The following is a 26,675-nucleotide window of genomic DNA, read 5'->3' as shown; positions in this document are numbered from 1 at the left end:
CATCCTCCTAATTATCCTCTATTTTACTTAACAGCCGGAGAAAGAGGAGGGTGGCTGTAGAGATGGGGGTCGGTCCGAGATCTGAGGATAATCATTGTTTTAATTGCTTGCGTTGCATGTAAAGACCTTTAAAAAAAAAACTCATTTAGAAAACAACTCAATTAGCATATTCAGATGCGAATCAAAGCGAGCGGCTTGTATACAGCTGGTGTAGGGAGTCGTGTAAAATCAGACTGTTTTGAAAAACTGATTAAGTCAATTAAAGTTGATTTTATTCCAGTAATGTTGCCAATTATAGTGTTTATATATATATTTTTCCAGACTGTTAGGTCCATTCTCACAGCAGGGCTGAGACCTTTAGATGGGCTACTTCTAGTTCAGTTTATGTGACCTATTTTTTATTTCATATGTATATAGCTATATCTGTTAATAATAAATATCATAGTTTATAAGTAATAATTTGTTGTAATATATAAATAATATAATATCTAAATTAGTAATAGGTTATTAGTTAATAATTCTTATAATAGTTTGTAATTAACATATTAATATGTAATATATTAGTAATAATATAACGTTATAATATAAGTAATTTAATAATTACATATAATATCATTTATTGATCTAATAAAATAGTTAATAATTAATTGACAATATAATATGTAAATAATAAAATATTATTATTATTATTATTATGAATACTACCACTACTACTACTAATAAGAATAATAATTTTATTTTGTATTTTTTATAAACAACTGAGTAGTGCCTGACCATTTAAAATGGACTCAAATAAGGTGTTCTGAATTAGGCCTGGGCGATAAAACGGTATCGATATTTATCGACGGTACACCTTCTTCAATATCGATAGAAAAAATGTTTGATATAGTGCACGATATAGGCACGTGCTATGAGTGACACAGACAGCACACACAAACACGAACACATGCTGAATTGAGTGCTTGGCCTGCCTGTGATGAGGAGATTGTGAATAAAAAAAATGTATATTGTCGAATTTAAAATAAACATTTGCATTTGAATGCAAAAATAGTACAATCAAATGTTAGGTGTGCCTCAGGGAGCGTCATCAGGGGAGCACGAGATGCGGTGATGATAATGTAAGTGACGTTTTTGCATTTTAATGTTTTGTTAGTCTAGCCTACGAGACGCGCAGTTGCTGCGTTATTCATTCAAAATAATAGAGAAATATAGAAGCTCAATGCGGAGAAGATCTTGATTAGGTTAAAACCGAAATCAAGCCATTCACACAGAACGCATATTTAGCGCATTTTTAGACAGACAAATATGACTGCTGCACTCACGTCTCACACAAGAGATGTAGCCATGCAAAGTTAAAACAGTTTAAACTTTTAGAAAACACGTCACGAATTTGTGGAGGTTTATTCCTTTTCACTGCGTCTCATATATTTTTAAAGGCAATCTGTGTGAATGGCGATTCAGCTCTTTGTATTAAGCAATGCATAAATACATGATGCTGTTTTGTTCATAATTGTTTATGCAATTTACGAAATTATGTTTGATTTATATGAGTTAATTTAGACGTAATGCACAGTTTCTTATAGACAGTTATTTCCTTGCGTTGACAATTTAATGCGCTGCATTATTTTGCTCATTGCGCCCTCCTGTGGCCTCAGGAGACAAGACAAAAGTTTCCTTAAGACCTATTTAATCAAATTAGATATTTGTTTAATTTTTATTTTGTGTTTGACTGTTAAAACAAAAAAATGTTTGTTGTTTGTCTCAATAAATTGGGTTAATTTAAAAATACAGTGGTTAAATTAAAAAAAAGATTATATTGCTCTTTGTTTAAAAAAAAAGGTTATAATAAATGTCAATAATTATCGATACCGAACGATATGAAACATTTATCGTTGATACATTTTTTAGCTATATCGCCCAGCCCTATTCTGAATGGTTGGAAAAGCATTGTTATGTGGTTGCAAAGGTTTCTGGCTGGTTTCTAGGGCATTGCTAGGTGGTCGCTAGGGTGTTTTGGGTGGTTGCTTACTGGCTTAATTAAAAAGAGCCCTCATCCAAGTCTCTGATATTTTGGTCCATAGATATCCCTCAGGCCCCTCCATTAATGCAATTCAATGGGAGTTCAATAACTAACATAAACATATAATAATGAGGGTGCACCATATATGGTCACATCCTCAAGATGGGCTAATTTGTGCATTGTTTATGGCCATTAGCTGCCTAGCCGTGGCCTAGATTTCCCAGGCAGACTCTTTCTGTGCTGTGGCTCTGAAAGGCCCCTTCATATGATATCTTAAATTACTCTTTAATGGCTGTAATGAGAAGAAATATGATCTAGTCTATTCACTCCGGTCTGATCTCATGACGTAAAGCGATGCAGGTGCTGTGGTGTGTAATCATTGTATCAGGTGCCCACACAGAAAAGGAAGAGCTAGTGTGTCTGTGAGAGAGAAAGTGTGTGTCTGGGTGCACTGCACACTCACATACTGTATTAAGATGGGAGTTGAACCCAGGTCCCCCAGCAAGCTCAACAAAGACATGTCTTAACTTAACCACTGATTTCTAGTCGTGTCCTTTTTTGGAAGACCAAACAAAGTAGTTTCGCTTTCACAATGAAACACACGGCGGCTTGAGTGAGCGGAGGCCAGCGGGCTTGCGGCAACCACATGTGACGACCCCAGGCTGGACTCCACTTCGTCCACAGGGAAAGCCGATCCGGCGATCCACAGCGCGAAGCTGATGTATTCCCTCAGCGACCAGCACAGATCAGCTCTAGGGATGACGAAGCGGATATCGTCCACTTTTGGAAGGCCAAACAAAGTAGTTTCGCTTTCACAACGAAACACACAGCGGCCTAGCGTGACCGAAAGCTACGGCTTAGCGTGAGCTGAGGCCGGGCAAGAGTGAGCTGAGGCGGCGGGGTCGAGAATGGCGGTCCCGGCAAAGGAGCGGTGAAAACGGTGAAAGCCGATCCGGCGATCTACAGCTCTAAGTTGATGTATTTCCTCAGCGACCAGCACAGATCAGCTCTAGGCATGACGAAGCAGATATCGTCCTCTTTTGGAAGACCAAACAAAGTAGTTTCGCTTTCACAACGAAACACACAGCGGCCTAGCGTGAGCTGAAGCCGGGCAAGAGTGAGCTGAGGCGGCGGGGTCGAGAATGGCGGTCCCGGCAAAGGAGCGGTGAAAACGGTGAAAGCCGATCCGGCGATCTACAGCTCTAAGTTGATGTATTTCCTCAGCGACCAGCACGGATCAGCTCTAGGCATGACGAAGCAGAATGATGGAAACAAACAAAAACACTTTTACAACTGCCCCCGAGAAACAAACTGCATCCACTGTTCCCTTAACACTGGGTTCTTTGGGAAGCTGAACAAGGTTATCTTTCCCTCACAACCAAAAACACACTTCTTTGGTGACATTGTTGATTTTGTGGTCTAAAAACAAAATGACAAATCCTTCTCAATCAAGTCCTGTGCAGCGCTGCCGACGACTTCCGTAACCGAATGAAGCACGTTGATGGCTGCTCTTGCTCTCGCTCTGGTTGATGTGTGCACGCGCTCTTCCGGGAGAAGTGCCCATACAAGGAATTCCACCCTGTATTACGTCATACAGCGCCATACTTGGAAAAAAAAACTTTTCGAAACGTATACAGACCCTGAATCAGTGTATTTGGCACAGAAATACTTTTTTTTCTTTTTTTTTTTTTTACTTTGGCCATGTTTAGCATGAGAATCCAACTTTTTAACAGTATAAATAACTCAGAATGCAGAATTCATGAAATGGCATTAGACCCCCCTTTAAAATAAAGATCTTGGTAACATTTCAGTTTATGGACCAGTTCTCACTATTAACTAGTTGCTTATTAGCATGCATATTACTAGTATATTGGCTGTTTATTAGTACTAATACATTACATATTAATGCCTTATTCTGCATGACCATATCCTAGATTCCTTAACCCTACCCAATACCTAAACTCAGTGGTGGGCTGTCAGGGCCAGCAAAGCCTTCTCTGCTGGCCTAAACACTATCAGAATCACTGATTTAGTTTAATATATTTTTCCATTACTGATTATAATGACTTATACTGTCTTTTTACGCGTTGCGTTGCATTGCATCGTGCCGTGTAAACATAAAACCCTGTCTGCATTTGTGATCGGAGAAATGACAAACAACAAGTGCTACTCCACACTGCCCAAAACTCGCGTTTGAATCATCAGTGGCAAATGATAAAAGAAAACGTACTTACGTGAGTCAGAACTGCCGGCATTTTAGTCTAACGTTACTCTCCCAGGATCAGTAAACAGTCCTCCATAAAATGTGCCGGCGATCCACAGCACTAAGTTGATGTATTCCCTCAGCGACCAGCACAGATCAGCTCTAGGGATGACGAAGCGGATATCGTCCACTTTTGGAAGGCCAAACAAAGTAGTTTCGCTTTCACAACGAAACACACAGCGGCCTAGCGTGACCGAAAGCTACGGCTTAGCGTGAGCTGAGGCCGGGCAAGAGTGAGCTGAGGCGGCGGGGTCGAGAATGGCGGTCCCGGCAAAGGAGCGGTGAAAACGGTGAAAGCCGATCCGGCGATCTACAGCTCTAAGTTGATGTATTTCCTCAGCGACCAGCACAGATCAGCTCTAGGCATGACGAAGCAGATATCGTCCTCTTTTGGAAGACCAAACAAAGTAGTTTCGCTTTCACAACGAAACACACAGCGGCCTAGCGTGAGCTGAAGCCGGGCAAGAGTGAGCTGAGGCGGCGGGGTCGAGAACGGCGCACCCGGCGAAGGAGCAGTGAAAACGGTGAAAGCCGGTCCGGCGATCCACAGCACTAAGTTGATGTATTTCCTCAGCGACCAGCACGGATCAGCTCTAGGCATGACGAAGCAGAATGATGGAAACAAACAAAAACACTTTTACAACTGCCCCCGAGAAACAAACTGCATCCACTGTTCCCTTAACACTGGGTTCTTTGGGAAGCTGAACAAGGTTATCTTTCCCTCACAACCAAAAACACACTTCTTTGGTGACATTGTTGATTTTGTGGTCTAAAAACAAAATGACAAATCCTTCTCAATCAAGTCCTGTGCAGCGCTGCCGACGACTTCCGTAACCGAATGAAGCACGTTGATGGCTGCTCTTGCTCTCGCTCTGGTTGATGTGTGCATGCGCTCTTCCGGGAGAAGTGCCCATACAAGGAATTCCACCCTGTATTACGTCATACAGCGCCATACTTGGAAAAAAAAACTTTTCGAAACGTATACAGACCCTGAATCAGTGTATTTGGCACAGAAATACTTTTTTTTCTTTTTTTTTTTTTTACTTTGGCCATGTTTAGCATGAGAATCCAACTTTTTAACAGTATAAATAACTCAGAATGCATGAAATGGCATTAGACCCCCCTTTAAAATAAAGATCTTGGTAACATTTCAGTTTATGGACCAGTTCTCACTATTAACTAGTTGCTTATTAGCATGCATATTACTAGTATATTGGCTGTTTATTAGTACTAATACATTACATATTAATGCCTTATTCTGCATGACCATATCCTAGATTCCTTAACCCTACCCAATACCTAAACTCAGTGGTGGGCTGTCAGGGCCAGCAAAGCCTTCTCTGCTGGCCTAAACACTATCAGAATCACTGATTTAGTTTAATATATTTTTCCATGAATGTGTATTAAATTATTTCCAATAGTCTAATCTCTTCATTTCATAGCTTTTCTCTGGGTTGCACTGCTTCCAGCAGTGTATGTTTATATTAGAGCTTTTATCCAATCATATTTCAGCAAGCGTGTTGCCAGGGTCAAAGAAATCTGCCTTAAGGCCTTCAGAATCAACAGTGCAGGAGTCTGTTAGCTTAAATCAATGGCAATGAAACCGTTGCTTTAACCAATCAGATTTCGAGTTGGCAGCACCAGGGCCATCTAGCTGGCTAACGATAACGTCAGCATTTTCTCATCCTTTGATTGGATGGTCAGCGTACTAGCTAGCAAACATCATCACTGTAAATAATTTTATTAAAACTTAGTAAAACTTTTATTACTGTTCCTCAGGTTTAGATTTTCAGTGCATTTTGAAAAAGTATTTGCTACTATATTTAGTAAATCTAAAAACAGTAGTCCTAATGACTGCGAAAAACAACCACACACCTCCTCGGCACCGGCTCTGTGAGACTCGTGAAGATGAAAAACCACTAGAGTATGGTAGGTTCAGTTTCATTTTTGACTCTTTTATCGCTTGATGCGTTGTAATTATGTTTTTTAATTGTTAATTGGGTTTCTTTCTTTAGTAATGGCATTCATTCTCGCTACATAAGATACCTGTCTGTTATGTAGTGCCCTGTTATACTGCATTACTGTGTAATATTTATGGTTTCTATAGCCGTGGCATCATTATGATGGTATGAAGAGATGGATTAATTCATGTAGGACGCCACTGAAGACCTAGGTGTAAAATGCACGGCCCGCCACTGCCTAAACTTAACAACTACCTTAATAACTATTAATACATTTAGAGATTGAGGCAAAAGTCATAGTTAATACAGTAGTTGGTTAATAGTCAGAATTGGAAATTAAAATGAAGTGTGACCAAAATATTTTGTAACATTATAAATGCTTTTGATTGAATGCATCTTTGCTAAATAAAACTATTTATTTTATTTATGTATTTTTATGTTTTTTTTAATCTTACTGACCCTTACTTTTGAATGGTACTGTATATGCAAAAAAGTGAAGAAAAGGTTGGGAACCACTAACCTAGACCACCAAGAGAACTGCGACTGGTGCCTCTCACAAAAATAAGTGTATGACACCTTTGTGTGTGTGTGTGTGTGTGTGTGTGTGAGTGTGACAGTTTATAGCACTTCAACATTAAAGTGTCCATACTTCTGCTTCACTGGTTTGTAATTGATTTCCGGTGGCACGGCAGCAGTCTCCAGTCTGTCACTCAGTTTGTTTGACAGCTAGCAAAGGACAACGTAGCCTACAGCTACCGTATGATTTTATAGCATACCTTCTACTTTTTTATGTTTTATACCTCGCTAGTCATTTTTAGAGCATTACTTCATAAATATCTGAGGCTGCATTTTGTGTGCACTGAATTTTTAATATCTTATTTTCTGTGTCCGAAACGGAAGACATCTACCTGGAGTCAGTGAGCAGTGGATTGAATGTAAACCTATTCTGATGTATCTCTTTCAACATTTTTCAGGTTTATATATTCATATTCATGAACAAGGCTTGTGTCACCTTCTATATCGCATCAGGTCAGGCTGGAAAATCAACTAACATAGAACAGGTGATCCTAAAAAAAACTCTCGTTTTGATCTGCAGTTGTCGCTCGCTATTTTAATGACTCATCATGGCAGATTCACACTTAGACAAACATGCAGGCCTGTGTTTCTAATGGAAGAGCAGACAGATGGTCTGATACAACCATCTAAAGGAGCAACTTCAACAGAAGAAGGCCACTCTCCACTAGAGGGGAGCCAATTAGCCGCATGCAGATCACTTCACTGTGAAGTTCATCTAGTGCTGTTAAGAGCCATAATTGCTCTGGTGGATGGAAGAGAGAGAGAGAGAGATGAAGGAGGTTGTCTGGAAACGTATTAATCAGACAGCGCTCTTCAGGGAGCGAGAGAAAGGTTAGATGGGTTTGTTTTTGTCATGGAAGGCTGACTTTACGGCATAACAACTGCTTGTTTCTGTCGTTCGTGCTTCAGAACCATCTCTCAGCCGTGCCGTGTAAACACAACATGCTGTTTGTTTACTTACACATGATGTGTGGAAGAGAAGTGTGATTATAGATAGTACCTAAGTGTTAATTGTGGAACTGAAACCTTATCAAACAATAACTAGCACACTTTAATTATCCAAATAATAACCCTCTTACATGATTGAGTGTGTGTGTTTACTCCACTCACAGCCTCTTTAAACCTCTCATTAGCTGTTATTGACTTGTCAGTGGCTGCAGATGTGGGTTTGACACCTTTCCAAACGTACCAGCTGGCTTTCTGTCTTGCTGGATTCCAGTAGAGGTATGCAGGATGCAATCTGAAAAAATCTGCCATGTCATTATTTTTTAACTTTAGATGGTTTGAGAGATCACATACAAGATTTTAGAAGGATAGTGAGTGCTTTGTCTTTTGCAGCTGATATTTGAAAGACATCTGAACTGGAGTATGTTCTGTTTGTTTGACACACTGTTCTGAAAATTGGTGAGCTGCATAATTTTTTTTTGCACCATTGCATTATTTTGCAATGCATGGGTAAAAAAAAAACAATGGACAAAATGTTGATTAAAAAATAGAATTGATTCAAAACTGAATGGTATCGATAAAAAGTGTAATTTTTAAATATTAAAATGTAATTTATTAAAATAATATTATTATATTGTTAAACGTTAGACAATAATATCCTGTTATATAAGAAAAATTCCCAGACTTAATATATATATATATGTATATATATTAAGGGCTGGGCGATATGGGTATCTCTGTATTTTTGGGCCAATTTACGATATCAAAAGCACAGAGTTGTGTTAGGCTATTTTGACTACCCCATTAGTCACTTTGCAGTCAGTGCTATCATAAAAATAGACTTACTTGTAGGTTTAAAATTCTACATGTCACATTTATTGTCCAACTACAAATATTTCAGTGAAATGTATATTTTAGTCAGAATTATTGCGCTCCTATTTAATTGGGCTCTGTCGTTCAAGTTTGTGAAGTTTTGCAGAGAATCGCAAAGCAGAAGGCTCATGCACTCCTGACAGCAAAATGGAAATATTTCCATGGCTTTCTAACATTTACAGATGGAGAATATACCTGTGAAATATAAGTTATGCATTCAGGAAGACAGCACATCTCAAACACATTAAACAGCGCGAGTAGCCTAGTGTCTCTGTCAGCGGCACATGCAGCCTTTCTGTCAGTGCATATGACGGGCCGAGCCGCTTAAACTAATATGCGAAACTATAAACTATACTATGTCTTACCAGTTTTTAAAGGCCTTAATATGAAGCTTGTCACATGTTTAGAACAAACTGGATTATGCACTTTCTCCGCAGCAGCTCAGTCTGTGTCACCGCTATATTTTCAGATGCGCTCGTATCACTGTATATCGATATAAATGGTATTGCCTCATATCGTATCGCTTATAAAGAAAATATCGATATATCGTACAAACTCGATATACCGCCCAGCCCTATATCGAGTATATATATATATATATATATATATATATATATATATAGCTTGAGTCCCTCCTGCACTGTAATTCTGTGGAATTTTTTTCACCTGTTTTATCAAGAAACAATTACTGTATCTGCTTGCTTAGTAGAGTAATATCTCACATCTCCTCAAAAGTCACATGATTTGAGACTTCATCCATGTCTCTAGCATGGCGCGGGAGTTACAAACTGAAGTTTAATGCTTAGTTTGCGGGTTGTTCAAAATCCCTGATCCTTAGTATGTGCAACAATAACAGTGATGCTTTCATTAGGGAAAAAAATGTCTGGGGGTGAAACGACTAGAGAATAGGGATGTGCAACTCATGATTCGATTCGATTCGATTCAACACTATGCAATTCGATGCAATATGATGTAATGGAGAAAATATGATCACTTTTAATGCCTCGAGGCCTGTTTCATAAAACAAGTTAACCAAATAAGCCAGGCTTATTTCAGTTAGTCTGACTTATTGTCAAATGATTTGGTTCCATAAAGCAAATTTAACATAGGTCTAGATCAAGCTTAGTCACTGTGGCAACTTATGCTGGGAAACTAACCTGGGGCCGGTTGCATAAACGGTTTAGACTAGTCTTAAAAAGTTAGTCAACTAATTGTTTTTCTTCAAGACTGCATAGCTTTTTAAATTCTGTTATGAAAAGGTAGATTGGTCTTATTTGTATTGGAAAAGTAAGACTGATTACCCTTTGGCAACTGCTAGTTGGTCAAACTATTTTTTAAAACGTTTATGCAACTGTCCCTAAAGCAGGCTAACTGTCAGGCTAAGCTCAGCTCCTCTACTGACCAATAGGAACATAATGATAATTACTACTGTCTCACATACTATTTTTTTTTTTTTTTTTTTTACAGTTTCTTGCATGCAGCCTTTCTCTCTGGTTGTATTACAGCTGTACCTTTTATAGATTGCAGAACAGATAGCAGAACATTAAAACATTACAATCTAAAATAGCTCTTTAAAGCATTAAAATAAAAATAAAATAAATTAAAAGTTAAAATCACTGAATTAAAAATGAAAATATATAATAAACAAAATGACTACATTTTAACTGCTATAAGAAACACATATTAACTCATTTGAGCTTAGTAATTAGTACTGTGTCTAGCTTACATTTGATTGACCTATTACACATTTAATGTGCAAAAAGAATTTTTTTATCAGAATGAATATTTTACTCAGAATTATTGCGCTCCTATTCGATTGCGCTCTGTCTGTTTAGTGCACATGCACGCCGCAGCGCTCGTTGCTCTCACGTTACTCGCCCACTCGCTCCTGTCAGCAAAATGGATATGTTTGCATGACTTTCTAACATTTACAGATGAAAAATATACCTGTGGCATGTCAGTTATGCACTGAGGAAAACACAATGTCTCAAATGTATTACAGCACAGATATTCGCAGTTTGCCATGGTGGATCAATTTGATCCATGATCGACATTAATGTCTGCTAAAGAATAAGCGTGCACAAATTAGTGAGATTGTGTGAATTTAATTTGCCGTTAATGGAACCGCTTTAGCCCCGATTGATTTGTTAGGTTATTTCAAGTCAGGTTTTGGACTTTAATCCCAGTTTAATCCCAGTCTGGTCTCCGTGGTGTTGTGATGCGTCATATTCACGCAGCAGCAGCGGTGATGAGACAGTTTAGAGAGGAGAAATAAATCTATATATAAAATATTGGTCACAGATTATTGGTCACTTTCTAAATAATAAAAGTATAGCACATCCACTAGTAGTTATATATAAATGAATCGGTTTTTACCGATGCAAATATGTTAGAAATGATGCATTGCGATATAAATGACAACTTGTAGTCGATGCACACTTTTTAAACTGATGCATCGCATCGTTAACTTTTTATGCCGATGCACCGAGCGAATCGGGGAATCTTCCCATCCCTACTAGAGAAAGATGTTGGAAAAATAAGTCTTATTTTCTATTCACTTTGATATGCAGGTTTGGACAAGACTCTTCTGTCTGTCAGTATGTTTAATGCATTAGAGCCAAAGCTTTCACTTTGTGTTCAGCTGCTCTGCATGTTTTGCTTCATTTTTTGGACTGTTTCACTCAAAAGAATTTGGCTCATGATGTGCATCTCTACCACAGTCATGCCAGAATTTCACAGAGTCTGTGAGCAGTCAATGAAATTTTCAGAATGAGTCTCTAAACTCTCATTAGCTCTCTTGAGGTAAGATGTTAAATCTGCCTTACTGGTGTGGTATTCTCTCGATTCAGCTCTAATTAGTGTAGAGGGAGAGTGAGAGGCTTCACGTTACATTGTTAGTTTAAAGCCACTCAAGCCTGCACTGGAGCAGGTGGCCCGTCACGGCCCTCGGGAAGGTTGGGGTTTGTGTACGTCTGCTGTGGTTTATGTACAGTGGAAATGGAACTTAATACAGTCTTAGAATCATCAGTCCATTAGCATGCGGCTGTTTTGAAATCGTAGAATTGAAGCTGTAGGAACAGTTGGACTGAGAGGAGATTTGATCCAGCTGTCTGTACAGAATTTTTTACAAATTAGACATTATGTATATATGTGAATATATATATATTTATTTTTCAATCTTGTAAAGATATTCATAGTATGGACAATGTTTGAACATTTAAACATGATCCTTTAGTTACTCTAATTACTCTAAAATGGCAATATTACCAGAGCAGGTGGAGCACAGGTACAAAAGAAAGAATTAAAAGTAGGCCTGGGCTATAAAATGGTATCGATATTTATCGACGGTACACCTTCTTCGATAACAATAGAAAAAATGTTCGATATAGTGCACGATATAGTCACGTGCTATGAGTGACGCGGACAGCACACACAAACACGAACACATGCTGAATTGAGTGCTGTGCCTGCCTGTGATTGTGAATAAAGAATGAATATTAGTCGAATTTGAAATAAACATTTGCATTTGAATGTTAGGTGTGCATCAGGGAGTGCCCTCAGTGGCACGCGAGATGCGGTGATAATGATGTAAGTGACGTTGTTGCATTTGAATGTTTTGTTAGTCTAGCCCACGAGACGCTCCACTGCTGCGTTATTCATTCAAAATATTAGAGAAATATAGAAGCTCAATGCGGAGAAGATCTTGATTAGGTTAAAACCGAAACCAAGCCATTCACACAGAACGCGAATTCAGCGCATTTTTTAGACAGACAAATATGACTGCTGCACTCACGTCTCACACAAGAGATGTAGCCATGCAAAGTTAAAACAGTTTAAACTTTTAGAAAACACGTCGCGAATTTGTGGAGGTTTATTCCTTTTAACTGCGTCTCATATGTTTTTAAAGGCAATCTGTGTGAATGGCGCTTTGACTCTTTGAATTAAGCAATGCATAAATACACGATGCTGTTTTGTTCACAATTGTTTATGCAATTTATTAAATTATATTTGATTTTTATGAGTTAATTTAGACGTAATGCACGTTTTTTTATAGACAGTTATTTCCTTGCGTTGACAAATTTAAATGCGCTGCATTATTTTGCTCATTGCGCCCTCCTGTGGCCTCGGTAGACAAGACAAAAGTTTCCTTAAGACCTATTTAATCTGCATATAAAACATTAGAAATGAGATATGTTTAATTTTTATTTTGTGTTTGATTGTTAAAACAAAATATTTATTGTTTGTCTCAATAAATTGGGTTCATTTAAAAATACAGTGGTTAAATAAAATAAAAAAATTCTATTGCTCTTTGTTTTAAAAAAGGTTATAAAAATGTCAATAATTATCGATACCGAACGATATTAATTATATCATTGATACATTTTTTTAGCTATATCGCCCAGCCCTAATTAAAAGTATAGTTAATGGAACAGAACTGTGCAAAAAAGTAGAATATGGATAAATTTGAAGAGAAGGACACAGTGTATGATAATATTGATTATGCGATCTCTCGCTCTGTGGCTGTTGCTGGCTAGACTTCATCAGCAAAATTTAATGATCTGCTTTCTCTACCTTGTTGCTAGGCAACATTGCCTGTACGACACAAGGAGCTCAAGCCACAGAATCCCACAAGCAGACTGGCATGAGGTGACCAAAAGGGTTTATGGGAACATTTATGTGGCTGTGTGTGTGATGTATTTCACCCATGATATATTTCTTTGTTTTTACTGTTTCTCAGATGTGTTTTTAATTAAAATGTACAGCGTTTTTTTCCATGCAAAAGTACATGTTATATAATATTGTTAGCACTAACTACTCTTCTTTCGTAGGACCTGCACTTTTTTAGATGTTATCAGCTTTACACAAACAGATGAGAATAGGATGGCAACAATTAGGATCTTGACCACTGGAAAGAAAATGGCAGGAGAAAGAAAGAAAAGCAATATGTGTGAAAAGAGTGTGAAAGATAGAGAGGGAATTTAATATGAATGAATCACACCTGCTAATACTGCTGTTTATTTAGATTCGGCTAAACTGTGCAGTCTTCTCTATCATTTGAACATGCACTGAAATACACATCTTTTTGTAGTTAAATAGAGTTTACCAAATGCTTTTCACAGCAAATATTGCTGACTTTGGTGAACAATGCTCAAAATAAACATAATTTACATAGAAGGGAGATATGTTTCTGTTGAAAATAATATCAAGTACTTGGTAAAGTGCTATATTAGTGCAGATAACATCTGGATTGTGGCTATTTATAAATAAGAAACAGGTCTTTGTGATGAAATCGACATGCATCTACATGCAAAAAGATGCAACTTCCTGTTGTTTTGGCCCTTGAGTTCTAACTGGGGTGAGATGCCTCCCTATAAAGTGATTTTGAGCAGCATAAGTATTTTAAAACATCTAGAATTTAACTTCCAGACATAACACTGAGACTTCTCTGGAGAAGAATAGAAAAACAGTGAGAGTAAACAATGATCACAGATGGAGAGTATCAAACATTTTGCTGACCGATGGGCTGCCTTTTTTTGTAACCTTGGCCAGATCTGTGCCTTGCCACAATTCTGTCTCTGAGCTCTTCAGGCAGTTCCTTTGACCTCATGATTCTCATTTGCTCTGACATGCACTGTGAGCTGTAAGGTCTTATATAGACAGGTGTGTGGCTTTCCTAATCATTTTAGCAAATGGCTGCAATATAACAGTGGGTATACTGTATACTTTAAATATTTCAGCAATGTCCTAAATGAAGCAGGGTTTATAAACGAATCACTTGAATGAATGATTCAGTGACTTGCTCATGAAGACAGTCACTTCTTTAATTGTAAGAGTCAATGTTCAGAGTGAATGATTTATTGACTCATTCATACAGTCACTTGTTTCGTTATTGAATAAATCTGTCTTTTTAAAAAGATGGCAGTTGTTTCCACTCTGTCTCTGTTTAAAACAAATGCAGATCTTTTGAAATCTCTATACATCAAAGAATTCTGAAAAAAAGTATTATGGTTTCCACAAAAATATTAAGCTGCACAACTGTTTTCAACATTGATAATAATAAGAAATGTTTCTTGAGCTTCAAATCTGCATTTTAGATTTCTGAAGGATCTTGTGACACTGAAGACTGGAGTAATGATGGAATAATTTTTTGAAAATTATAATATTTCACGACATTACTATTTTTACAGTATTTTTGTAATGGGAAAAAAAATATTATTCACCCCAAACTTTTGGATGGCAGTGTAGTGTCTGAAGCCATGCCACTAGAATATGTTTGGAGTGTATTAAAACATACAGCTGTGTGAAAGCACCAAGTGGCTTTACTGCTTTAATAATGCATTTGTTGTCATAATGGACTGTAATAGTGTACACTTTATTTGACCTGTTTAACTGAATTTACATTAACATTAGTATTTTATATGAAGATTTGTGATTAAAAGCAGTAAAAACACTGAAAAAGGTCTTGTATGAACTTATTGCAGTGCCTAGTAGAAGTTGGGGATCAAACATGAAAGCCTTGAATAATTATTCATATCATTTTGTACTCATCAGTTATAAAGCTATTACATTTTTAATAATTACCCCCAGAGCCCCTTTTGAGTTTTCCCCTATTTTTCATCCTGATGTTGAAAAGCTGGCGGAAGCCAGCTGTTGTAAAAGTGTTTTATCCCGTAAAATTAAATGACTATTATAATCATGTTAATTGCCTGGGCTAAATCCAGATGTTGCTCTCGGACCAATTGAGTCTTTTGTCTTATGTGAATTTAATTAAAAGGCTTTGCCCTCTCATAACATAAAAGGCAACTCTCACAAAGCAACCTGTTGTGCAGCATTTGATGTGCTCTTGAGTTGCTCTTTGATCACATCGTGCGGTGTGATTGTATTGCTTAGAACTGCAGCAGAGCACTTCGTTAATCGTTTAGTACACAAAACAACCATGCTAAAGAAACTCCAGTCTGAATATTGACTTAGAATCATCTGTCATGCTACATTATATTTGATTTAAAATGCTTAAGACATTTTTCAGAAAATGACTTTGTGTTCCACAGAAGAAAGTCATACAGGTTTGGAACGTAGGGAATCCCGGACTAAAAAAATAAATAAATAAATAAAAGGTAATTGTGGTTTTTCTATCTTTTTTTTCTTTTTTATTCTTTCTGAGAATTGCAAGAAATAAAAAAGTAATAATTGCTAGATATAAACTCATAATTCTGAATTTTTTCTCTGAATTCTGAGTTTTGTTCTCCACCACAGAATAAAATATAAAAAAGGGTATTTATCTTTTTCTTTCACAATTGCGAATTTATCTCAAAATTCCAACTTTTCTCAGAATTTCACATTTATATCTGAGTTTATATCTTGAATTTTTTTTTTAAATGTCTGAAAAGATGAAAAAGTCACAATCACCTTTTTTTTTTTTTTTAATCCGGGAGTGGAAACAAGGTTCTATAGAGATGACATGAGGGTGAGTAAATTACAGAGTTTTCATTTTTAGGCGAACTGTTCCTTTAAGTCATAAATTAAGATTTTCTAAATAAGATCCTAAGGGAAACTGTCACGGTTACTAAACAGATAAGATAGGATTCAGGGTTTGGATGTTTACCTAATATGACCTCTGGTGAACATTTGTTTAAAAAAGCTAGTTCTAAAATGTTCTGTGTTGTAGAATGTGATGAAAATACGGTTTGTCCCATATCTCTGCTATTAAAGGAACAGCTTTGTTACAGTGAATCTGTATGAACTGCCCAAGCGTGAATGACCTACTTCCCCCCTATGGACACAGACCGCTTCATTCGTTCATTCGTTTATTCGTTCCCTCGCTTCCCCCCGCCGCTCCCTCCATCTGTCAGTGATTGAGCTCCATTACTTGGAAGGAAGGAGGCAGAAGACTTCAAAGCACGAGCTCCTCTCCCTTCCTGTCATGGTGATTGATTTCAGAACAAGATGTTTGCCTTTCATGCTGACCATGCATGACCTCTTCAGTCTGTATGGGGTCTTCATTTCCCCTTCCCTCTAAGGATTCACACTCTTCGATAGGCCTAGCCTTTAATTAGATACATCTTTAAACCCGCTCTTATCGTTCGTCGAATTGCTTATTGAGTTGAGCTAATGAAATATTCTCTTTGATGAGTGCCGGATGGTGGAGGGTGGATGACCTTTGTTGTAATTGAGTTGATTTCTTTTAACCTGCATTTGAAGGCCAATGGTTTGTTCTCCCCTGCTGTTACTAAAGCAATAAGTCACGAGAGGCTATGGTAAAATCAGTCTAATGCATGGCCTCGTGTGGCTTAATGTGTGTGTGTGTGTACATGTTTTTCTACACTTGTGGGGACGACTTAAACCTGAATACACTCTAACTCACGGGGGTCACCGTGGGGACCTAAATTGTATTTTTTCATCCATGCCGAGATGTCTGCCAGGCAGCCTGAGATCCGTGCAGCTACCGTTGGATCATCTGGTTGAAACGAGAGATAGAGCTGTGTGTCATCAGCATAGCAATGGTAGGAGAAGCCATGTGCTTGTATGATGGGACCCAGTGATGTTGTGTATATGGAGAAGAGGAGGGGTCCAAGAACTGATCCCTGAGGAACCCCAGTGACAAGTTGATGTGCTTTGGATACCTCCCCTCCCCAAGCCACCCTGAAAGACCTACCAGTGAGATAGGATTCAAGCCAGTGAAGTGGAATCCTTGTGATGCCCAGTGAAGAGAGGGCAGACAGGAGGATCTGATGATTGACAGTGTCAAAAGCAGCAGAAAGATCCAGCAGAATAAGAACTGATGATTTGGAATCAGCTTTTGCAATCCGCAAGGCTTCTGTGACTGACAGTAGTGCAGTCTCAGTTGAATGGCCACTCCTGAAACCTGACTGGTTAGGATCCAGTTTGTTGTTCTGTGAAAGAAACAATGATATATGGTTGAAAACAACTATTTCGAGGGGTTTCGCTATGAATGGAGAGAGACAGGTCTGTAACTATCTGTAAGTGAAGTGTTTAATGTAGGTTTTTTGAACAGTGGGGTTATCCGAGCCTGCTTGAATGCAGTGGGGAAGGTGCCTGTGAGGAGAGATGTATTGATGATGTGTGTGAGTGCTGGTAAAAGTGTAGGAGAGATTGCTTGGAGGAGGTGTGAGGGGATTGGGTCTAGAGGGCATGTTGTAAGATGGCTGGAGAGGAGAAGTTTTGATACATCTGCATCAGTGAGGGGACAGAAGGAGAAGATGGGTTTTTTTGCAGTGGGTGTGGTTGGTTTGAAGTCCTGTGTGTGTGGGGCTGAGAATTGGCTACTGATTGTTCTGGTTTTGTCTGTGAAGAATGTGGCAAAATCATCAGCTGTTATAGAAGTGGTAGGAGGTGGTGGAGGGGGACAGAGGAGAGAATGGAAAGTTTTGAAGAGATTACGTGTGTCTGGAGCGCTGTTGATCTTGTTGTGGAAGTATGAAGATTTGGCAGTATGGACTTCAGCAGAGAAAGATGAAAGCAAAGACTGATACATACTTAGGTCTGACGGATCTTTTGATTTGCACCATTTTCTCTCAGCTGCCCTGAGTTTGGTCCGATGTTCACGAAGAACATCGGATAATCAGGAGTTCGAGGGTGCAGCCCGTGCTGGCCTGGAGGAGAGAGGACAAATATCATCTAGACAAGAGGTTAAAGTAGAGCATAAAGTGTCAGTTGCTGCATTCACATCCAGAGATGAGAAATGGGTAGGTGAGGGAAGAGAGGAGGATACAACGGAGGAAAGATGGGAGGGGGAAAGGGAGCGTAGGTTTCGTCTAAAAATAACCGGTATAGGGGTTGGTGGCACACAGGTAGCAAAATGTAGTTTAAATGTAATGAAGAAATGATTAGTGATATGTAGGGGTTTTACCAGAATGTTGTCTGCAATACAATTGCGTGTGTAAATTAAGTCAAGTTGGTTGCCTGATTTGTGCATGCTTGTAGTGGTAAGTCGTTTGAGATCAAATGAAGCAAGGAGTGAATGGAAGTCTGTAGCATAAGGCTTGTCCAGATGAATGTTGAAGTCGCCAAAGACTAAAATATGCACACTAAAGTTTAAAAGTTGGGAGTCTGTAAGATTATTTTACTGTTAAGTCTCTCATGCTCCCCAAGGCTGCCTTTATTTAATCAAAAATACAGTAAAAACAGTAATATTGTGAAGTATTATTACTATTTAAATAACTGTTTTCTAATGTAATATATTTTAAAATGTAATTTATTCCTGTGATGGCAAAGCTGAATTTTCAGCAGCCATTACTCCAGTCTAATATGGGGATTTGGTGCTCAGGAAATGTGTTATTTCTTCTTATTATCAATGTTGAAAATAGTTGTATTGCTTTATAATTTGTGGAAACCTTTTTTTTTTTTAAGAATTCTTTGATGAAAGTTTAATAGAACAGTCTTTTATTTATATAGAAATATTTTATAGCATTGTAAATGTACTCAGTTTTGTTTAATTGAATGTGACCTTGCTGAAAAGTATTAATTTGTTTAAAAGAATATGTGTTTGTTATGGTTGAGTTATATTAATGTTATAACTCAGCTTCACCTCAGCACCAGACACAAGTCAAACGAGCGCGGAAACGGTGCAGGTGACGAGGAGCTTCAGTAGAACAACAGTGAACTGTGGTCAGATGACATGTTGTCAGGCCGTATGTCAGTAAAAACCAATTTACTTGTCCTGTCAGCCGGTATACTGTGCTCATAGGATGTTTTTTTAATCGATTGACAGCACTAATATATATATATATATATATATATATATATATATATATATTTAATGTTGAATTAAGTTTATTTTCTACCCAATTGACATTTGTTTTCTTATTTTAAACATAAATCCAACAGAATTTATTACGGTTAAACGGGGTAAGGGGGCGATAACTGTAACAATAAAGATATATATAAAATAATTCTGAATTTTAAAGAATAGCAAAGTTCACAGTGCAACTGTAACGATAACAACACAGATGAACGATATCATTGGAAACACTTTTAAAATGTTTTTTTCCCAACTGATGAATGATAAAAACATTGGCAACCAATCAGAATCATCCTGCTTTAAAGAGCTTGAGCATTTAAAAAAAGTAATAATTATCATTATTGCTATCTTTATAGTTGTAGTTGTCATTTTACACCAGAATATTTATTTATTTTTCCTGAAAAACAAGACAAAAACTTGCTAAAGCATGTGTTTGCAGTGTAGAGCCTGACTCAGTGAGAAGACAGATGGATGTGTGGTGTTTACCCACTCTTGTGGAGGGCACAGGTCCCTCTCCCCTCTCATTTCATCTACTTCACTTCTTCTGTCCATCTTTGGAATGGAACTAAATTGCTGTGTTATATTTTCTAAATCGGTGATTGCTTGGTCACAAAAGCCTATTGCTTCTTGCGCTGTCTCAAAGCAACAGTTTATGTTGTGTGCTTTCCTGTTAGTGGTGTTTTTTTCTCTTTTTCTTTTTTTGGCTAAAGAAGTAATATCTTCCCTCAGGGCCACAGATAAGACTAATAAAACAGAGAAGCCATGGACAGAATCTCTCTCTCCATCTCACAAAAGCCTGTGTAGTTACGCATGGCAGGGGAACTGATCCCTGGAGTGGCTCTGCTGTAGAACGGGTGTAATCACGGAATAGGATCGAAGTGCAGGTCTCCCATGCTGTTCTCTTTCTGTCTCTCTCATTTACTGCTGGGTAAAGGGAGTGGGAATTTTCCTGTTTGCCTCGTCAGCATCCCCTGCATTTGTAGGATAGTGAGCACAGCCCTTGTATGTGTCACTAATGAATCAGGAGGAAAAACTACCTTAGAGTATTATCATGGGTTGAGAAACAGCACAATATAGATTAAATAGTATATGTCACACAGACTGTTTTATGTTGACTTTCTACAGGCTCTTTTTTTTTTTTTGAGGCGGCACTGAATGGTAGTCCTAGGCAAGATAAGACAAGAATAAAAATATTTTTGCATAGTAGTTCATTATGTAACTAAGGTTCTGTATGATAGTGAGTGATTATTCAATATCATTAACATTACTTTTACATTATTTTCCCTAATGTTAATTATACATGAATTATAATAATATTGTTTGTTCATAATGTATGAACTAATGACAACATATGCTACTTTTTATGTTAAAAATGTGCTGTTTTCCCAAAAATAATAGTATGAGTAGAAATAAACTGAACCATAATAAATACATGAATAATTATTATTTTGTTATTTTATAAGTTCATAACTGTTAATTTAACTCAGCATAATGAGTTCTTATTTTTAACTCATAATTAGGTAATATTTCTAGATTAACTAGTTTAATATTTCCTGCAAAATTTTCCAAACATATACTACACAAGCACTGTGATTACACTATATGTCCTATATTTTACAGTATATCTTATTTATTTATTTTCATGTACACAATTAATTGAAATAAACATTTAATATTTCATATTAAAACATTAAACATTTAATATTAATAAATACCATTTTACTTCAGGTGTAATCAAGAAATGGTCAAAAAAAGACCAAACGGTCAACTGAGGGTTTGGGTGGGGGTTTAGAGCAAATTCAAGTTTTTTTCACTCTAAATTGATTTTATTTTTGTTCATTTTATTTAATTTTTGCATCCAAAAAAAGTTGGATTCAGAATCTACTTGGCTGATAAATCTGAAGGGGCATGTCTGTGCATTTGTCTATCTGTCTATCTGTCTGTTGTCTCAATGTGTCTTTCTTTCGGTTCAGACATCATTACATTTTCACGGTGAAGCAGATGAAAGATAAAACCTGTGTAGACTGTAAACCTACTTTGCACTTGAAAGCTGCTGCCTTTGAGTGATGGTGTCTGTGAGAGAGTACGGAGGTGTTTTTAAGTCCCCACAGCAAAAGAAGAACTTCTAGAAAGCAAGGCAGCAAAGTGAACTCTAGGGAGCTTGTGTTATGTGTATTTGTGGGTAGATGTTCTTGTATCCAGTTTACCTCGCTAAATCTCTTGGGAAATGGCAAAAAATATACAAATAAAACAAAAAATGAAAACAAGTTTTCTCTGAAATGGAAGCCACTCTTTGTCTTAACATAGCATAATTTGAAAGCAGGTTTTTTTCTTTATTTGAAGTTTTTTTGTACTCATTCTGAATCTTAGAATGAAAAACATGTTGTCCTATCAGTATGTGCTATATGATAAGAATGCTACAGGCAAAGGAAGACAGATAGAGAGATGAGAGTTTAAACTAAAATGTGCAGAAAACAAAAAAACAGCTACTCTTTTCTTACTTCTAGAATAGATTACTTCTAGAATAGAGAGGTCTTTACCAAAAAGTAGGTTTTTATGTTTTTTCCAAGGATAGACTAGACAAGTATAGATGAGCAAACCCAATTTATCGTCAGATGTTTTCCCAGAGTGAACTTCTCATGTTTCCTCTGCCAGCATCACACGTTGTTATACTTAATTCACACTGAAAGATGCACATTAGGGCCAGATGTGCTTACAGATGGATTAATGAAGTTTGCCATGTTGTCGAACGATCATTGTAGTTCCTGCAGAACAAAAGCTCATGGAATTAGGCCAATCTGTTGAATCATGTGTCCCAGACCCACCTTGGCTGTAATTCAGCACATACTCGAGTGCTAGTGATCATGGAAGTGATTGCTGTGGAAAAGCCATTCAAGTTCACGCTCGGTATACTTGACAAATTCACTTTCCATATCCTCAATAATCTCATGCGCTTATCTGTCAGAATATACTGAATATACTGTTCAGAATATACTGTCAACTGCATACTAGGGATGCTCCGATCGATCGATAATCATATTTTATGACTCAATCGGTACTCACCAACTTGGCCGATCTCGGGAACCGATCGCAATTTGATGACATCAGCGCTTGACGACGTACATGATTCGTGGGGACATAAATGATTTGGCGCCGCAGTCATGTCATCGCCGGTGTGGCAATGCTGTGACGTTTCGAGAAACAATGAAAAATTTGCTGTTTGTCGTGTATGTTTTGCATAATTCATCTACACAGCAGATTCAGTGACGTTAGAGCTGATCTGCGCCTCACTGCGTGCGTCCGCGGCACGTTACGGCTCCACGGGTCCACCGTAGCTGATCGTGGCCACTCTAGTCAGTGCTTGTGTTTATCAGCCAGCTGCGGCACGTTTCTGAAGCGACTCTCCGCGCTGCTTGGTTAAAAATAGTCTTTTATGAGTTGTCACAGCGTGGAGGACGGAACAAAAACAGAGGTTTCCCCAGTAACAGCTATACACAAAGCAGCGCTGAGCTCACAAACGCTGCTTTATCAGGCATATAACATGCAAGATGAAATGAAAATGACAGAAAATTTTCTAAAGATAGTTTTCCTTCAGAAATACAGTGATATAAAAACACCCGCACCTCGTTTGGATTTTTAAACGTGCAGTACGTGCTCATGTTTATTCAACCAAATCCGTCAGTTTTGATATTGTGGTGAGCGCCACAAATAAATAAATGTATGGGAAACACATCCCACAGCACAACCACCATAGCCCAACTTCAGTCTATTCCTCACCTTAACTTTAACTGCGTTTGTAGCCGGTGCCATAGCCAGACTTATAAACAAACACAGACCGGAAGTTAACTTCGGGCCAGGCGCGTGCGCGCATTGAGACATCTATATAAAGCTTGAAGCATCAGAATCGGCATCGGTATCGGCCGATCACCATGACAAGAAATCGGTACTCAGTATCGGCTGCAAAAATCCTGATCGGAGCATCCCTACTGCATACTAGTTTTAAATATCTCGTATAACAGTTAAAACCGCAATTTTAACAGTTAAATTCTATTATTGTACATTGTTGTCACATGATCCATTAAAGTGCAATAAAAAAGTGCACAAGTTAGTGTAATTCTTAGTGTGTATTTTCAAACTGTATGTTTTAAAAATTTAAAGTAATTTTCTTTTTTAATTTTGTTGTATTTTTACTGAAATTATGAGTTATATCTTAACTTTTTGCAGTTTGATTACACTAAGTCATTTATCACATTGAAATTGGTCAAATGCATTGTGGGATACGCTGTTTTGTCAGTTTTTTAATTTTTTTTATTTAGTTGACAGGGACATTGTACATTAATAAAACATTCCTGTAAATGTACCAGAATTAGCCAAAGGCTATTTTTCATCCGTAGTCCTTGGACAAGATGTTACAAGTCACCCTAAAAGAAAATTTAATTAAAAATACATTTTTGTCTGTTCATTTGAGTATTCCATGCCTACATATTGCTTCCTTTCAAATATAGTAAGTAGTATGTCTGAACATATCCTCGTCCTCGTCTGAATGTCATTTATGAGGAGCTTCTCCTCTCGAGCAGCTGAAATGAATCAACTACAGCTTGATTTTTTGAGTCTGAATGATTCTGATTGCTGAATAGAGAGATACGACATGAATAGAGGTTGTCCCTCAGCACAAATACCCAGAGTGCTCTATCAGAGCTGAAGAGTTGATGGCTGGTTATCAGCCTGTCGTATCTTGCAGTCCTGACATGCTCCGTCTGCTCAGCCAAGAGTTCTTTTGATGTTTCTGACTTCAAGTACTTGAAGAAGGCTATTAAACATGCAATGTCTCTGAAGCATGTCATCTGATTTGGTACATAAGTTTAACATGATGGATCAGTCCCGCAGGTGGATGAGGGCTGTTGGTGTATCTCCTCTCAAACACACACACACACACTTGCACAGTAGAAGGTCTTTTTCTATGTACAGTTTGCATCAGATACATGAAAACACTTGGCTTTACTGAACTGATGCAATATAAGCATTTGCCCATGTTTAATTTTATACACATATCATCTGATGAAACTGAAGGCATTTTAAAACTACTGTCTGAATCAGAGAAGAAACATCCATGCGAGCCATCCTTTTTATCACACACCAACACTATATTACACACACACACACACACACACACACACACACACACAGAGAGAGAGAGAGAGCTTCAAATGAAGAGCGTAAAAGGAGCTGTCATTTTAGAAAAATGGCTGAGCTCTTGGAAACGAGATAAAAGGACGGTCTTCTACATCTCTGAAGTTAGATATGAAAACCTTGGCCCTGTGGAGAGGCGTATGATCATTACTTTTACATTAAAACCAGCACTTTGCTGCCCATCATTTTGTAACTGGTCTGTTCCCTCTTGTATTTTTGGACAAAGGTTGTAATGCCATTTATTTTGCCATTGAGATTGCTGAAGAGTGTGTCATTAGATTAGTTTTGAGATGCCTTATGTTGTAAGTTACGTATGAAAGCATTAAAGCAGAGATGTTTTAAACTACAGTAGCAAAAAATTATTTGTTTTTGTGAAACACTTTAAACTGTCAGCTTCAGTGAATCAGTGCAAAACTCATTCATTTGCTTCATCACTCAAAACTGTTCCAAGCACTCCCCATTTTTAGTAGGAAAATCATTTAAAATAGAAACCATTTAAAATAACTGTTTTCTATTTTGATGTATGTTTAAATGTAATTTATTCCTGTGATAGCAAAGCTGCATTTTTAGCAGCCATTACTGCAGTCTTCAGTGTCACATGATCCTTCAGAAATCATTGTAATATGCTGATTTGTTGCTCAAGAAACAGCCATTATTATTATTATCCATGTTGAAGACAGTTGTGCCTAATAGTTTTTGTTGAAATGTGATACATTTTTAATCTGTTCTTTTTTAAATAGGCTATATTCTTTTATTTTCATCATGCATTACATTTTCTGGATCTCTAAGGGTTGCCAAGTCACTGTGCTGTTTCTAGTTGGCGTTCCTACTCTGAACTGTATCGAATGTCTCACTTTTCCTTCCTTTAGTGTACTGTTTTTGGCACGGGAAGTATCTATCTCTCCGTAGCTGGAGTATAATAATATAATTGATTGGTTCTGTAAGCAGAGATATGTGAAGATACACAGCTCCCCTGCAGAGACGAGCTTTGTCATATTGAATATTGATCTTCCAGTCTCAAGTCCTCTGTGGATGAGAAAGTTCTGTGTCAGACCGGAGCACTGCTCCTCTGCTTCCTCTGCTGTATTTGAGACTCCTTTTATCAAAATGCTTGTTTTTCTATGGGGTAAAGATAATTTTATTTAGCAGCTTGGCAGAACAATGTTTGCTGGAGGTAGACAAGCATACGCCTACTGAAGTGCATACTGCTTAGGCTGTGTAATGTGTGTTAGTTCAAAATACATTCAGTCGGTAACAGGAATGGTCTTCATGCTGTTTATTAATGGTCCTTAATGACATGAAACCGCATAATTAGTGCTGGGCGGTATGACCAAAAATTTATATCACGGTATTTTTCAAAATTATACCGGTTTCACAGTACATGACGGTATTTTTTTCCCATGCATGACCGGGTGTTAACCATATTTTCTACTGATTGAGAGAGGAAATACTGCAGTATATTGACTTAGAATGCCCTATTTTACTGTCACGATGAGTGAATATTGTCAAAAAATACCACACTAAATAGTGACTAAACACGACCCATTTTAATATATGTTAACCAGGAGTCACGCTCATTTATAATCGCGGCATCGTCTGATAAAATCAACATGCATCTACACTAAAGAGCGGCTATGCGGTTGTTTTGGCTATATTACTTTTTTGTCTCGTGCAGCGCACTGCCTGCGTCTGAGTAACAAACAAAAAAAAACAAACAAAAAAGTGCATGTGATATTAACAGACGAACTACGCTCATATTTATAATTCCAAACAATCAGTAAGCGACAGGTGCTAGGAAACGCTGTTTTGTACTCATTTATTGACAAGTCGGCTGCGGTGCGGCCAACTGAATGCGCTGCTTCTCTGCCGCTCACTACACAGAACAGACGCCGAGAGAGGCGACTCTTCTCCGGGAAAGTCAGACTTCACGGGACAGCACTGGCACATAGCTAAGGTTTATCCCAAAAAGTCGCTAGGTTTGTCAGTATGTATATTCTCTGGAAAAAAGCCGCTAAAAGGGTCTGAAAGTTGCGAAATCTAGTGCTAAAGTCGTGCTCGTGTGTGTGAGACGCGGGAGCTGATGGCAGG

At 37.8% G+C, this 26,675-nt stretch overlaps 1 protein-coding gene across 1 annotated transcript in view; it reads left to right on the top strand.

Annotated features, from left to right (window-relative positions):
- The window catches only part of LOC107578462 (autism susceptibility gene 2 protein-like), a 91,314-nt gene that overhangs the window by 63,329 nt on the left and 1,310 nt on the right, over window positions 1-26,675 (top strand). The window lies entirely within an intron of this gene.

Source organism: Sinocyclocheilus grahami, unplaced genomic scaffold (genome assembly GCF_001515645.1).
Source record: "Sinocyclocheilus grahami isolate Dianchi unplaced genomic scaffold, SAMN03320097.WGS_v1.1 scaffold32.1, whole genome shotgun sequence".
Lineage (NCBI taxonomy): Eukaryota > Metazoa > Chordata > Actinopteri > Cypriniformes > Cyprinidae > Sinocyclocheilus > Sinocyclocheilus grahami.
This window is presented reverse-complemented; position numbering and strand designations above follow the sequence as displayed.